Here is a 16,147-nt window from a genome sequence, read left to right as displayed (position 1 = left end):
TCTATACAATATACAAGGACAAACATACACACACACACACACACACACATCACAAGGCTGTCCCTCTGGTTCTTTCTCAGTAATTCCTCCTTTAAGGCAAGTTTAAATCAGAAGATCACTTAATTCTCAACCCAGAAAATGTTTCATGGCATTTCACCCCGACACAGAAGTAGAAGTAAAACAGTATTTGGACGCAACCTGCTAAGTTCACTAATACACCCTGTTCTATCAGTCAGTAATTAGCAGGGATATTCTTGGAGGGATATTTTTGTGACATTTGAAAATGAAAGTTGAAGCTGCAGCAGAATAAACACGTCAGAGAGAATTACACACATAACCCAAATGCTCAAAGAGGGATCTTTCATGTTGCAGCACAGGCTAAAAGCTGCTGTGACAGCTTCCTGCAAACTCCAGCGCTGGAGACGACTTCTATACGGCCACATGAAATGGCTTGCCTCTTTATCTCCTGATGAGAGGGAGAGAGATTGAGATGGGGGAGGAGGGGGTGAGAGGGAACACTGATGTGGTGACTGAAGACTAATGTTTAGCACAGAGCACAGAGCACTGGCACACACTAAGACAACCCCATATGCAGTAGTCAAACATGGACACACAAATATACACACATGCATAATGGAGGCGCATTATTTGCCAACTGTTTGAACAGCTTCCTAAAGCAGCTGTTCGGCTAACACACATGAAGTGGAAAGATCCATTGAGGTCTACAGCATTCATGCTTCCATTAAAAAAAAACAACACAAAAATGCAAATGCATTGAACAACACAAACACACACAAACTGGATCGCAAGAATTTTTTTTCTCATCCACACACACAGACTAATACGCACAACCCCCTCTAAGCTCTGAGGAAAGTTCCACCAGGAGGAGCCCTGGTGTGTAACGTCGCAGCAGCAGATTGAGCGTGTTTGAAGTGCAGCATGATGAGAGAGCTGGTAAACAGCAGATGAAAAAGCAGCATCTCTCTGTGTGCCGCTGTCTGTCTCACCTGCCAGTGAGGCGATAACTTCATCCACATCACATGTCGCCATATCAAAGACCGACAAATGCCAAGCAGTGTCTCTGAGTTTCAGGTTCACACGCTCTCAGTTTAACTCATCTCCCTCACTTAGGGCATCTGATTTAGCTTGTCTGAAAGCGAAATGCCTTTTAACCTTCACTGAAGATTGCAGTGCTGCAGGCTCTGACTCGCTGACGCCCCCTTTAACTTGGCTGACTTTCAGAGCAGTTTGTTTGTGTCCAATTACCAAACACTGGTTCTGCTGTAGGCTGAAATATTGATAAAAAACTTTCATGTTCAAATCCAGGGTTATGTGGCTGAGTTCTCAATAAAACCTTCAGCATTTTTTTTTTCAAACGTGCTTCCATTTTTTAAAAAGCAAGTCCAAACTAACATTTCTCAGCTGGCAGCAGTAGTCCAGTTCTTGGTGAGTGGAGCACTGTTTGTGCTGTGTCTTCAGCAATGTGCTATCTTATTGGTGTTTAGCCCATCCCCCTCACCACTTGACCTTGTGACCTCTGTAAAAGATAAGGCTGATGAGATTAGGCATTAACATGCTCAACCACCCACCACAGCCATTTATCATTGTGTGTGTGTGTGTGTGTTTGTAGATAGGAGTCAGGGCATGTCTAAGGCAATGGGAAAGAGAACAAGAGGGGGTGAGCAACAATCTCAGTACACATTCATGCAAACATATTCATACGTGCATGCTTGAACATGGGGATGTGCATGCACATGTGCACGAACAGACACACAAATAAACAGTTTACATGAAAGGTGATGACACTGAACACAGTGGCCATTTCTGACCCAGGTCAAACTGTAGATAAAGTCTGTAAATTTTGCTGTCTACAAACTGATGGATTTTCAAACGTGTGTCTTCTATCTTCTGCAACATGTAAATGATTACCTTGTGTACAGTAGAAACATCTGTGGTGGTTTGCTCTCTACTACCATGAGCTACAGAACTGACAATTAATCAGACTAAAGGGGTAAAAATTGAGACTTAAGACTTGACTGTCTGACAGCTTAAGTTGTTTCAAGACCTGAAAACAATCTTACGAGACACATTCTCAATAATAATAATAATAATAATAAGCCAGAGCTTGCTGTAATGACAGTTATAGTAAAGACCTTGTAGTTGTAGTAGATATCACACTGTACGACTGTCACTGAACAGACGCTTGTCTGATAGCAAGTGTCCTTTAAAGAAATGCTCCACCCGTGTTTCTCAGCAAGGAAAAAGCAGCTCAACTTTAACATTTCAAAAACATTTCAATTTTTAATACCTTGCATAAAATATGGAATTCTTAAGAATCACAATATGTCTTTAAAAGTAGAGAGAGCATTCAGAAACAGCTTCAGAACTAATGAAGACTTTAAATGACTTCTGACTTTAAGTCTAGACTGGACAATCCCCACAATAAGCCCTCCTGCTATCACTGCGCTCATTTGACGGGACAGATGAGGTGCACCACACTTTCTCCAGACCTAAAAATAATGTCTATGTCTACGCTAAAAGTAAAACATAACGCTCACAGCAATATGAAAAACCAAAGCCGTGTGGGTAATAAATATAAATACTTACAAACTAACCTGCAATAAGCTGACTGTTGATCAGTGGCAATAAGCCTGAATTAATCTGGGATTTCAACACTAGGGTTCTGGAACTGCTCTGGGACCAGATCCAAGTCTTCCAATCTCAGTATCGACTCAATACCTGAAGACCTCATGGACTTGCAATAGAAACGTCGTTGTATAGTGTCACGCAATAATTGGTTGTTGAGAACTCCTTATCGAGCGTATTTAAAAGCAAAAAGGGAATATGGGGGAGATGTGATGTTGTTGAATTAACAGTAATGTTACTTTACCGTGTTCTGTTCTGTGTCTTTATCATCCAAGTTGTACTCAGCCGTGTGAACTCTCTCCGACTCTATGCATGTGACCCTTCACCCTACACATCTGTAGTCATGACATTGACCTCTCCCTCTGACCTGGATGTAAATAACCCAGTACTGTAGAGCAGTCTGTTTCTGGCCCATCCTTGTACATACAAACCTGTAAATACTAACAGCTATGCATGATAAAAAAAAAACCTAGCAGTTCTTTCAGGTACTTTTATAATCCCCAAATTCTCATATGGCATGTGCTGAAAAAATCATTTAAAAAGTAGAAAAAGAAAAGAATAAAATAAAAAAAAAACTTTAAAATACATGAGTTGATAATATTGTCAGGCAATATCCTCTCTTGGACAGTGTGTGTAGAGTCTTCCTGTTTTCTTACTCCTGTGGGTGGTTCTCTTCCTTTGCCTGTCCTGTGTTTCTGCTCACCATCTGTGTCAGTTGTTGTCAGTTGGCATTTGTACAGCAGCGAGGGTTGAGGCAGAGAAGAGAGGAGAGGGGGAGCATTCACCAGCTGACCTCTGTGATGGCACTCCAATTCAGCAGCAGTGCGAAATGTTGGCAAAGCTCTTTATGCCTGGGACACAATTTGAGAAGTTTGTTCCTGGCATGAACCACAGATCATTATAGCATATGTCCGTGCTTGTCATGTGAAGGCCTTCTGGATATGTGCTCAGAAACACAAGCTGGGTTTTTTTTCTTGGCCTTGATGTTTGATAAGCTGTCAATCACAGATAAGCAACATTTTGAGGTTTGAAACACCTACTTCTATATTCTACAGAGTAAACAAGTGCTGATCATTTTCTTGCAAACACAATTTTACCCTGTCACGTTTTAAAAAATACATATGGACTACATATTTTTCTCATCTATAACTGGAAAAAATCCTGAATTCTAAAGGCATTTGGTGAATAAAGTAATTTTGTACCACCCGGTGTAATAAGGCTACAGCTTTCATTTGGAACAGTTTTTCCCGGTGTGTAGCCTCAGTAAAGGGATCAGGAGGAGTGCAGTTTTCGCCTCAGCCCTCTGCCCAGCTTCATGGAGTAGCTATCCTGAAAGTGGGACTCCAAACTGATTGTGATTCTGTTTCAGGAATGTTTTTTTCAACCTGTGATGTTTAAAATAGATGGAGGTGTCTGATTTTTAATCTGTGCTAAAGATATTTTACATTTAATAAATAACCATTGAAATCAAAGCTTAGGTTGTGTGCTCTTTGTGACTGAATGAAGGTGTTCGTGTGCACAGATCCATCTTTGCCCTCAGCTGCCTTAACCTCTGTGAGCTGACAGCTCATCTGAGCGTGCCTGACCAAGCAGCAGAGGGAATCCTGGGTAATGCGGTCCTCTCAGACAAACAAGCTTTCGCCCCACTCGGCTTGACCACTCAACCACGATGAGAAGAGATTAGCACCTCAAACACCTCAGCGTTCTCTTCAGAAAGACACTCACCCCGTGAATCTGTGGTGGCCTCTGTCACCCTGACTGAGGACAAAGGTCACATTAAGTGACCAAAAGCTGTCATTTTTACTATAAAGACTGTATCAAACATTGAATGTTTCTTTAATGTCTGCACATTAAACAGCACTGAATTCAAGTTAAACAGGCAATTTGTTAAATTGTTGACTGTACACTTTGTATCACTACATGGGTTAGGGTAGCCTCTGTAGCATTCTAAGATAACCCTATCCAGACAGACTCTTCTCTAGTTCACATTAAGGTGTATAGAAATCACCCAACAAACAACCTGAAGACCTGCTGGAAAGGCTATGGATTTCAGCTCACATTATACTACACTGGCCAATAATCACCTACAGGCAGCATGCGGTATATAAAGAAGCAGCTGCACAGCAAGAGGACATAGGTCCATGCTTAGTTAAAAACAAATCCTCGCCAACCAGACACTCCCGTCCCTACAATAAATTGATCTAAGAGAGTCTGTGTTGAGTCTGTTTTCACAGACAGCTCAGCAAAGCTCACAACAGTTCTGGGTATTAGATATGCTTCTGCTCACAGAAATGAATTTCTGTGGTAAGACCTGTTTGTCTGTTTACATCAACACAGAATGGTGCAAGAACTTGCTGCAAATTTCGAGTTACTTGTTGGAGTAGTGAATCAATGCTACAGCATAGAACATTATGATGAAAGTGACTTGACCAAAGGAGACAAAACAAACAGCAGCTACTCCCTCTGAATGGCACAACACCTTATTTTACAAACTTTGTACAAACTGCACCTCTGAAGCCTTTATTTGAGTGAGAATGTCTATGAATTGACTGAAAGCCTCTTCAGACCTCAGAGAGTGACCAACTCTCTTTATTATGGGTCTCCCCAGTGATTAGTCTACCGCTGGTCATCTGAATGTACTAAACTCTATTTTGTACTGTCCATTAGCCCACAGGCTGATGGCTAATACTCACCTACAGGCAGCAGGTTCCCCTGAGGGACATTAGGGGCAGGATGGAAGGACCAGCCTCCTCCCTCCCTGCTTCTTATTCCCTTCCCTCATCATACTCGCTCAATCTCTCTCTGTCTATCTGTATTGCCCCCTGCGTCTTCACTAGCCCCTTCGTTTCCATCAACCATCTGCAGAACCCTTTTCCCGAGCAGCCCCATCCCCTCCGGCCTCATAACTTACAGGACCGGGCATACAATGTTGCTGTAACTGAAGTCTCATAAGTACACGGTCATAGTAGGACCTTTTGGAGGTAAATGGATCTGTTTCCCTGGAGTCCTACACACACAGAGGAGTGCTGTTGGCAGTCTTTCTTTCCATATAGGCAAACAGAGAGATGTAGTGGTAGATGAGAAAAGAGAAAGAGAAAGAAGCAGGGGGGTAAACTACGCAGGAGTGACAGGAACACAACACAAAGCACAGAGCCCCCCCCGCCCATGCCCCTCCTGCACTGTTCCTCGCTCTTCCTCTCGGCGGCCCTCTCTTTACCCCTTTTGTGCCAGATAAGATCAACCAAGTGTCAGTCATCAACAGCCTGCTGTCACACCGTGATTGTTCATCTGTTATGTGTGTATGTGTGTGTGCACATGTGTAACTGTGCAGTCCAATGCGACATTGCTGCATACATTTAATGCCCCCATGTTCAAGGGAACAATAGAAGAGGAAGTGAAAAACGAAGTAGAGAAAATGCAAAGGACAAGAGGAGGAGGAGGGGAAGTATAAAGAAATAGAGGATAGACAAGGAGAAGGAGAAGGAAACAAAGCAGAGGAGGAGATGAAGGAGCTAGGACACAAGGCATCCAAGGGGAAAACGACGGGGAGTCAGAAGGACTTGCGCAACGACTGTGAAACTATCTCATTTTTATCTTGTGAGAGGACTTCCGAAGTGATCCGCACAACCTAATTATTTTCCCCTAATAAAAGCAACATATGCTAAGACAATAAAAGGCCTTATTGGACACCTATTCATTAAAAAGGAGCAGTAAAAGGTGTAGGACTCTGGCACAGGGATCAGCTTTTAAAAGGGCTTTTCTCTGGCTGGAAATGGCCTTAGTCTTCCTTTCGCATGTCCATATGGGTGCATAGCCCACCATAAAAGATCTGAATTATACATGAAGAGGCCTGGCTGCTTTATTGGCTGTGATCTTCCTATTCACTTTCACCTAATTGCATCAGTGCACGATACCTCAAAGTTTGGGCTGGGCTGAATTGCTTTTTGATGTCATTTACTATGTACGAGGTGTGCAGATCCAAGTGCAGAAGTGTTCAGTTGTTAAGAACATATATCTAATGACAACCATTCAGCAGCACCAAGATAACCTATAAAACACAAAAGTTTGGTAACATCCAGTTGAAATAACGCATGCTGGTGATTCACATATGACAGTTTGACACAGTGAAGTCATTATTCCATATGGTCAACGTACTCTAAGTGTCACTATGTTTCTATTATGAGCAGAGCAATGCTGTCTGTGTGTCGGTATGTGAGTGTGTGATGAGCTGGTGTAATAGGGCCACACACAGGTGTGTGTATGCTCACCTCCTCACTGATGCAGCAGCTAATTGGTCTCCTGCGGCAACCTGACATATTCACACACTCAAAATCTCTCACACACCCACGTTCAGGTGTGTGTGCTCAACAAAAAGCACACACACATATCTATATAGTGTAGTGTACAATAGTAATTTCCACATGTATACAGTTGTGTAAATATGCACACACATGCAGACACAGCCATTCACGTGCCTGCATTCACAGGCAGCCCGCAGAGTGTATCTCCAAATCAACTCATTATCACAGTGCTGACTCCAAGTGAAGAATGACACCTTAATGGACTGCCTATACTGTTCACACACCTACTTTAAAGAACAGCAAAACAAAATAAAAACCAATGGCCAAAAAAAGTGTGTACTGTACAACACAAAGCATGAAAGAGCCAGAGACAATTCTAAACTACTTCCGATATTCTCCATGACAGAACACACATTATATGTCAAACATTATCTGGCTTTTTGTTAGGTTAAACACTGGTAATGATAGCGGCCATCACTCCAACAGCAGATGTGAGCCCAAAATTACCAACAATGGAATACAATCCCAAAATGTAACATTATGACTGGGAAGGAAGCTCCTTTGTCCAACACTATGCCGCCAAAGGAAATGTTTTTTTAGGCAAATGACAGACATAGATGGAAAATAAACTGAATAATAAATGATTCCACAGAATGCACAAATTATTATTTTTTTTAATTCCACCCAGGAGCTTTTCTTCACAGTTGTTGTTTTTACCCTTGTTTGTTTAATGTTTTGTTTACCTTTTCCCAGCTCATCTTAACCCTAAATTAAGTTCATCTTCTTCATTTCATCTATCTTCCTGCCTATGTTTGGGAGAAAAAAAAGTCACTGTCTACCCAGCTCTGTTAGTCATTTCCTCTCACCCCCCCCTTCCCTTGTGGTGGAGGTCGAGAGAGAGGGATGTTCTGTTTTAAATAAGAAGGCAGCACTGGCCCATTAAACTCTGATAGTAATGATATTAATTTGGCAGGAACGTGTCATTTTCACAGGAGAGCAACTAGCTGAACTGTCATTACGTGCACACACACACACACACACACACACACACAGAGGAGAACCATTCAGTCTCATTCACACTTTCTCTACACAGTCTCTCTCACAAACTCTCTCTCTCCCTCTCTCTCACACACACATACACTGTGAGGAACATGTCACAGGAGAGCAGCTAGCAGTAACATTATGAGAGAGTTGGAGAGATCTGCTAATGGGATAGATTAGCGTGCCCTTGGTCACAACAGCTACAATGGAGCGACTGGAGCTGTGACTTATATCCATGTCCCCCATTCACCCCCTTCTGCTCACCACCTTAACTCTGCTCTACTGCGCTTCTTTTTCTTCTTCTCCCCCCTCTGATTTCAGCTTCACATTTCACCCAGCCAGCTGTTTTCGCTTTAGCTGTGCAGGTTACTCATCTGATATATGACTGGATGCTGGAAACTTATCAGAGACATAAGATAGGTTGTAATCCAGGAAAGGATGAAAGTTCTGTTTCTGTTGCAGCTAAGTGGAAAATCAGTGACACACTATCAAAATAGTTTTTCCATTAAAGAGTTTGTCAATGCAGCCTAATGAGCACAGAGGACCATACTTGAATTATAGTGATCCTATCTGAGAGGCTAAATGAAAAGCTGTAATCAACATGATTGCAATAAATATTTTCTTTCAGTCAATAAGAATGGTGGTAAAGAGGGAGGTCTTTCCCAGATGGGCCAGCCAAGGGAGAAGCATCTCACGACACTTAAAGATAAAAGAGGTATTAAAACAGTGGGGGAAAAAAACAGAGCTTTCCAAGGAAAGCTTAATTGATGACGTCAACAGGTATTTTCTGGAGGTGTGGCTCACTCTGTTACAGGTGCCTATACTGACATCTTGAAGTGGCTATAAAGAACATTTTAAGGATTCTCTGTGGGACGCCATTAAGAGAACATCAAGAGCAACATTACAACCACATCCACCTGGTTTGTCACAGCACTACCTCTTCTCCAAAATGGAAAGGGCAGACCTTTCCCTCTGTATGGACCACACTCTGGAAGCACAAGGTGCTACAAAGAAAAGATCTGCTTACCGAGCAAGCTACACTGCTAAGAGTGTAGATATAGGAGAGAACTTTGTTGAAACAGAAATGTGCCGTTTTCTAGAGATTATTCATTCTACCTCAGACTACAAATTTAGTAATCAGCATACATATTAGTTGTCACTATGGCTATAGAAATGTACGTTTTACATGGAAAACTTTGGCAATTCATGCCTGCAGCAACAAGTAGTCAACAACACTATAGTGATGACACCAGTAACACCTGTCTCTATAAAACTGCTCTTTAGAAAGCACAGGTCAGGTACACATGCCTACATACATTCAAACACACTCCGACCCTCAAAGCAGTGAACACACTACAGAAGGACTGAGCGTGCACTGTGTGGTGTAAAAAGAAAGTTAATGTGCAGTATTTGTCTCTTTTTATTGGAACAGTGTATGTGTGTGTTTGCAAGGCAGTGTGAGAATGTGCATCCCAATATGCTCTTGTGAGAATGTGTGTGTGTGTGTGTGTGTGTTTCTCTGTGTGTCCATGCTGACCCCATCTCGGCACTCCTGACCGGTTGAATGCAGGCTGCATAAATTAGTGCTGATGCTCTGCAATGTAATTATGCTGCTGTCAGGATGGCCCCTCTACTCAAATTCATTTTAATAAAGTTGGTCTCCAAGGTTACCAACCAGGGGTCACCTTCAGTGTCAGTCCCTATGGATCACACCCACGGAACATTCTGAAAGTATGTGGTCAGAGTACAGTAAACCACCTTAACACAACTGGACCCAGCATCACTACAGGAACACACCTCCCACTGACTAGCTCAGAATGGAGAGAGATAGAGAGCAAAAAAAAGAGTGGTAAAAATGAAGAGGTGGTAAAGACAAAGAGGAGGGCCAAACTGTTGCAAGACAAGAAGGCAAGAAGAGGAAAAGGAGGGGTAGAGGTGTGGAAGGCTGAAAAAGAGTAGGTGGGAGCATGCAGGAAAGAATAAAAATGAGACAAAAGAGCAAAAGGAGAGGGACAAGGAGAGGGTGAGGGAGTGTCTCTCATGGGCAGATGGTGGGGTGTATTCTCATTTGTCCTGCTATAGTGTGTGTGTGCCAACACTAACCTCCAGGGCAGAGCTGCAGCACAGAACACGCTCTCAATTAGCCAATAACACAGACCTGCACATACAGCTGGGAGAGGCGGCGCTCTGCTTCAACACAGCACACAGTTAAACACAGAGGAAAACTGGACACTGCTGCAGCACCAACTGAATAAAGATGCGTATTAATTAACTTTTAAAAACAACTGATTATTAAAATGGCTGGCTGAGTATTATGAGCTTATATAAGTAATTACACCAGTTATTGTGTACTTTCAGGCAGAAATAACAATACAATGAGGGAGGCGGATTTACCATTTCTACCAATATAAAATAAATATGGACCCAACCTGTTGTACCAGTTGTTTGGACCAACCAATGATTTTTTTAGATGTTAATAAAACATCTAGGTTTTGAATTTTTAACTATGTACTGTTATACTGTAGTTGACTGGGCGAGTTGAATTTTAAATGTGCATTAAATTTCCACTGTTTACAAAGATGAGAGATAAGTTGATTTTTTTTTATTAGGCTGACCTGAAAAGTAAAGAGCTGACTTAAAAATATATGAATGCTGGTCATCATCAAAAGGCCCTTTAACATTGTTAAAGACACCACAAAGCAAACTTGACCACACTAAAAGATTGATTTTACATGCACTCATTCAAATACCCAAAGATGACACACTGCTCTATTAACACTGGTGAATTTAATCCCCTAAATATTAAATCACTGTTTCTCTGTTTGAGGATAGACTCCGGTCCTCCTCTCTGCATGTACTTCTGTATTGTTCCTTTTTATCACCCACCATGTTGTATGTATATTCTCTTACTGCACTTCCTTTAGACTGCAATCCTGCACGGTGTGTGAGATGGTGTAAGCCAGCAGTGTGGGCTGGGGTGACTTTGACTGCCTGTGTAATAGTTACAGCAACACGCTTTGTTAGCTGCAGGTAATTTATGGTTGAACTGGCCTGATAGTCTGATACGATCGACTGCCCCGACTGTCTTTACCAGCCAGCCCCAAAGACACAGAGGAAGGCTCTATCTGAGGTGGGAAGGTAGGAAAGAGACACACAAGGAAAGAGACTGCAGGGCAGCACAAACTGTTGCTACAGTAGAGGAATCTGGATTTAGCCAGCAGACAAATAATAAAGCAAAAAAAATGAGCATGACAAAAGCTTACCAGGGAATGAGTAATGCAGGTGAAAGGCATTGACAGGGTGAGAGAAATTAAAGAGTTGCAGCACAGTTAAGTTCTCAGCATCTCTCTTTAGGTGTGCTAAGAATTAGATTGCATTAAAGACTGACAGTCTATTCATCTGAACCATGCGAAGAAGGAACATTTAGTTAATTGAATGATTAATAAATTCTGCTCAGTCACACTATTTCACTCTGGTGTTGGCTTTGGATAAAATGTCTGCCAAATGGGAGACGTCATATATCACTTGTTTGAAATCCTTTGCCTGAGGCTCACACTGAGCATCAATTTAACTTGAACCAGTCCAGCCGTATACACAAAGTAGCCGAGATACGGCAGCAGCAGCAGGTTGAGTTGTTTAACCTTGTGCACTGGTGGTCTGTCTGTCTTCCCCTTTGTTTCATCAGGAGAAGAAATTTTATGTTGCTGGCTCATCATTACCTCTGTCTGAGAGTTCTTCAGTTCAAACTAAAGTGCAAATGGAGAGCCAACAAGCACCTGTCGTTTTCTAATATGGACAGGCATGTGAGTCTCCAAGCCCACTTTGCTACACCTTCCTACCCCTAATAAAGACAGGCATGGACCCTTGCTCTACATACACTTTTCCTTCACCCCCTTCTCTAATCCAGTTAGGCAGGAACATCCTCGCTTTCTCTCCTCTTCCTCATACTTCTTTCTCCTGGATCGGCAATTATAATCTAGTCTGTCAGGCCAACTAGGTCCCTGACTGCTGGTCTCCTTTCATCTCACACCTTCAAACAGAATGAGGATGCTTTCATAAAACTGGATGAGTGACAGGCAGGGGAGTCAGGTGGAGATGAGCCCATGATATGGACAGGCGCTTTGTCCTGTTTAAATACACTAATGGAGGATAAGAGGCTGTCAGGGGGACATGTGGAGATAGGACGGGACAGAAGACACAGACACTCATCGTTACTCATGGACGATCTGTAAATGCAAAGAAGGGGATGTGCAATGTGTTACATCAGATCACAGAGGATGAAGTAGAGGTCAACCTTTATACTTTGGGTTTGTTTTATCTGAAGTTGATGTCCTTCCCTAAAAAGACATTTTCAAGCTTTTTGCCGTAAGAGCACAGAAAACGCTTCCTGGTTAGCCACAAAAAATGACTGATGTTTGCAAACAAAAGAGTCCAAGCACAGTATTTCTCTTATTCCTGCATGGAACACTCCAATTTCAGTGTTGCATTACCACACAAATCACTTGTGAACCCCACAAACACCATGCACTCATCTCACTCACACACCCAGTAGGGCAGCCTTTTTGGATGGATGACACCTGCATACAGGAGGAGGGGGCACACAAATAGGATTCGAGAGTGGAAGTAGGGTGTGCTGTGGTGGCGGGGTGGGATTGAGTCCATAAATAGGATTGTGTAGGAAGCAGGGCGAGCTAAATAGGATTGTAATGTACAGGAAGGATGTATAAATAGGATATGAGAGTCAGAGCTGTGTTCTCACTAGTTCCGTGTCCCTGTGGTATAGGAGTTCTGTAGGACCGGCTTGCGGCGTGTATGCATGTGTGTGTGAGTGCTTGTGTGTGAGTAAGTAAAGGCTATTAATGTGAGAGGCTAATCTTCAGGCACCTGTCTCCTCAGGCAGAGTGTGACCTCCACTAGCCAGGTTCACCCATGTTTGTCCTCCCATCTCATTCCATTCCTCTAGCACCCCCCCCCTCCTTCCTCTACTCAATCTTCACCTCCCCTTTCTTTATTCATTTATTTTTTTTGTCACTTCCTTTTCATTTTTCATTAAAGAGTACACTGGTTGTGGGTTTTTCCTCTTTCCCTGACCTCTCTGAACAGGTAAACTGTTAAACTCTTGTGGGTAAACGCTCTTTTTTTTCCAAGAGAGGTCGACGGTCAAAGCTTTGTCTCCCTCTCTCTGTGGCTTGCTTTCTGCTTTTGGGGTCAGTGGGCTTTGGGAGCTGTCAGCTCGGTGCTGGTGTCTGCTGGCTGACGGACTAAGGTCAAAGGTCATGGGTCAGGAGTTAAGAGGGCAGGACGTGACCCTAAAGACAAACAGCATGGGGAGAGGGTCATACCCTCGAAAGAGCTTGTCATCCTCCACACAGGGGGTGATGTAGTGCGAGCATGCATACAGTGTGCGCATGAAGTGTGTGGATCCCTCATATTTATATGTTGATGTCCTCTCTCTCTCTTGTACCCACACACACACACACACACCTGGCTTCAACACCAGGTGTGAGATGTGTGATGTTTGCATGGCAGGTGTGTTGAGCCTGTTTATGACTTGTGAGTGCAGCTTCTACACTCTCTATGGTTACAAACCTGTGTACACAGTCAAGGTCACAATGGACTGCTATGAAAACATCATCTACTATATAAGCCAAGGCAACAATGCATACAAAGCTGACAGACAGGGGCAGTCACATGTGGTAAGCAGTACAGTCATATCATATTTTAAACGCCAAGGAAACAGCGTATGTTTGTGAGAGAGGCACAGGAGAGCGCGCTGCCTCCTCAGACAGGTAATGGATGGTCGGACTGAAAGAGACTAAGGGGAATTAAGATAAACACACTCTGATAAAACTAACCTGCCTGGCCGCACTGCTGTCTGTTTACCCTGAATTAAAACATATCACATATGCTGTGCGTGCGTGTGCACATAAACACTGATATCTGCATACCTGCTCTGCACACACACACACACACATAGCGTACACTTAAGGTTTTATGATGGATTTATATACAAAGTCATGCTTAAACAGTGGAATAAATGTTTGGACAGTGGTGGCTCTTTGAGTAATTGACCTATGAATCACACACAAGAGATCTTGTAAATTATGAAGACAAATAAACTCTCCATATATCAGGCTCCTATTATAAAAATCTTAAGCAGATTTAAACCAATAGACATATATCTGCTTAGATGAGGACATTTATTTATTGCTCTAAGTTGTTCTGCATACAAATCGTGCAAACTAACCTGGCAACAATATCAGGGAGGAAGAAGAAGAAGAAGAAGTGGTCCCAAAATGTAATGTGACTGCCTACTCTAATGCTAACATTGTAGACTGGAAACTACATATGTATCACTTAAAAATAAAAAGTGAAAAAGTTTATGTGCTGAAAAAAAACAGTAACATCCACTGTGAGGGCTGAAGTTGGTATAGCCACACACTCCCCAGTGCAAACATGCTTCATACGTGCACACGCTCTTTCCAAGTTTATGCACCAATGATCAAAGTACATAATGAAGTGTGACATATCAAGCAAAGGCGTTAATGGGGTGTGAAGTCATTAGTGAACACTCTCTTTCTCACACACACACAACCTTGTATGTGCATAACAACAGACCTATTCTTTCAGTCTATACTTGTAAAGTGTGACTGTGATAAGCCTGTTAGGCAATCCTGACTCCTGGGTAATATTAGTAAACTACGCTTTGTAGCGCGGCCGCTCAAAAAAAGATTTCCACAGCGTGGATGTATCATACATGGGTTGTGTTAATGTAAGCTTTATGGTGTGCACAAATTAAGTCAAATGTGTGGGTGAGAGAAATGAGTGTCGACAGAGTTGCGGGGTATCCCCCTTTCCTGGCGCTCCATGTACCTGACACACGCAGACTTCTAACAAATGCGCATGTGTGTTAACTTGACATAACTGACATAATGTTCTCTGACACATTCCAAATTTACAGCTGGAACAGAAATGAGAGAGAAAAAGAGGGGGAGAGCGAGAGCAACAAAAAGCGAGGGGAAGGAAGAGAGACTCTAAAAGCTTGTCAGTCCCTCTTAATTATTCTAATTGCTGAGCTCAAGCATCATGCCAAGGCTTAGGCATTCCCCTGGCACAACAACACAAGCCCCCCCCCTATCACACATACATGCACACATGCACACACACATACAATTCAGCCACTGGATTGCCTTGAAACCTCTCCTCGCTCCTTATTTCGTCCTCTCCCCTCATCACCATACAGAACTCTCCCATCTCTCTCTTTTCCTCAGCTCCCTCTATCAGCATTCCTCCACCCTCAGAGCACCCTCTTATTCCTCCACTCCTCCTCCTCTCCTCCCATCACAACAGACCCTTCTGCTTCCTCTCCCCAGCCACTCCTCTCCTCCACCCCTCCATTCCTCCGAACTGGATTAAAAGTACTTTTCATTACCCGTGCGGGAGATATGGCACTTAAAAATCACCCCATTATCATTTTTCACCCAGCAAACAGCACACACTCTCACAGAGACATAATTACCACACCCTGTCATACCAGGGAGATGGAGGCTGCTGATTTCCAGCCAGGCCGTGTGTGTCACTCTGTGTGTGCGCATGAATGTGGGTGTGTGTGTATAAGAAACTGCTGCCTGTCCGCCTGCCTGCCTGCTTCTCTTATTGATATTAAAAGCGCTGCATAAACGAGTGTTTAAAATGGCTGTCAGAGGGGGAGAGAGAGAGGATCCACTCCAATCACAAACTGCAGCACACATCACTGGATCTCTTTCCCAGCTTGGCACATGGTAATGGCCTGGAATAACAGAATGCTGCCGGATGATTCCCATTCCCACTTTCCAAGTTGTGTGAGACTGCAGAGGAGGCAGCTGAAATGGGAGGGGATGAGTGATAGAGCTGGCTTTACCCAGTCAACACTTAACACATAATGAATTGGGAGTCATATGATGAATTGGATTTATGGCAAAGCTTGGTCTTAATGGCTGAAGTGCTTCAAATTGTGAGGTTAGAGAGGGAAGGGGGACCCGGCTCATTCACACTAATATTCATTTAGGAAGCTGGTTCACATCTAAGAGTTACACCAGTTCTGCAGGGGCCATGCCTTCACTCACAGCATTCACAAGGGGGTGTTAAGTATATACGTGTTTAAAACACTCCCCGCACCC

The 16,147-nt window shown here is 43.0% G+C and overlaps 1 protein-coding gene across 1 annotated transcript in view; it reads right to left on the bottom strand.

Moving 5' to 3' along the window:
- The window catches only part of wwox (WW domain containing oxidoreductase), a 114,265-nt gene that overhangs the window by 2,086 nt on the left and 96,032 nt on the right, over positions 1 to 16,147 (bottom strand). The gene's annotated exons all lie outside the window — the stretch shown is intronic.

This window comes from Parambassis ranga, chromosome 6 (genome assembly GCF_900634625.1).
Source record: "Parambassis ranga chromosome 6, fParRan2.1, whole genome shotgun sequence".
In the NCBI taxonomy this organism is placed as follows: domain Eukaryota; kingdom Metazoa; phylum Chordata; class Actinopteri; family Ambassidae; genus Parambassis; species Parambassis ranga.
Note: the sequence above shows the minus strand (reverse complement) of the source record. Positions and strands in the feature narration are given on the sequence as shown.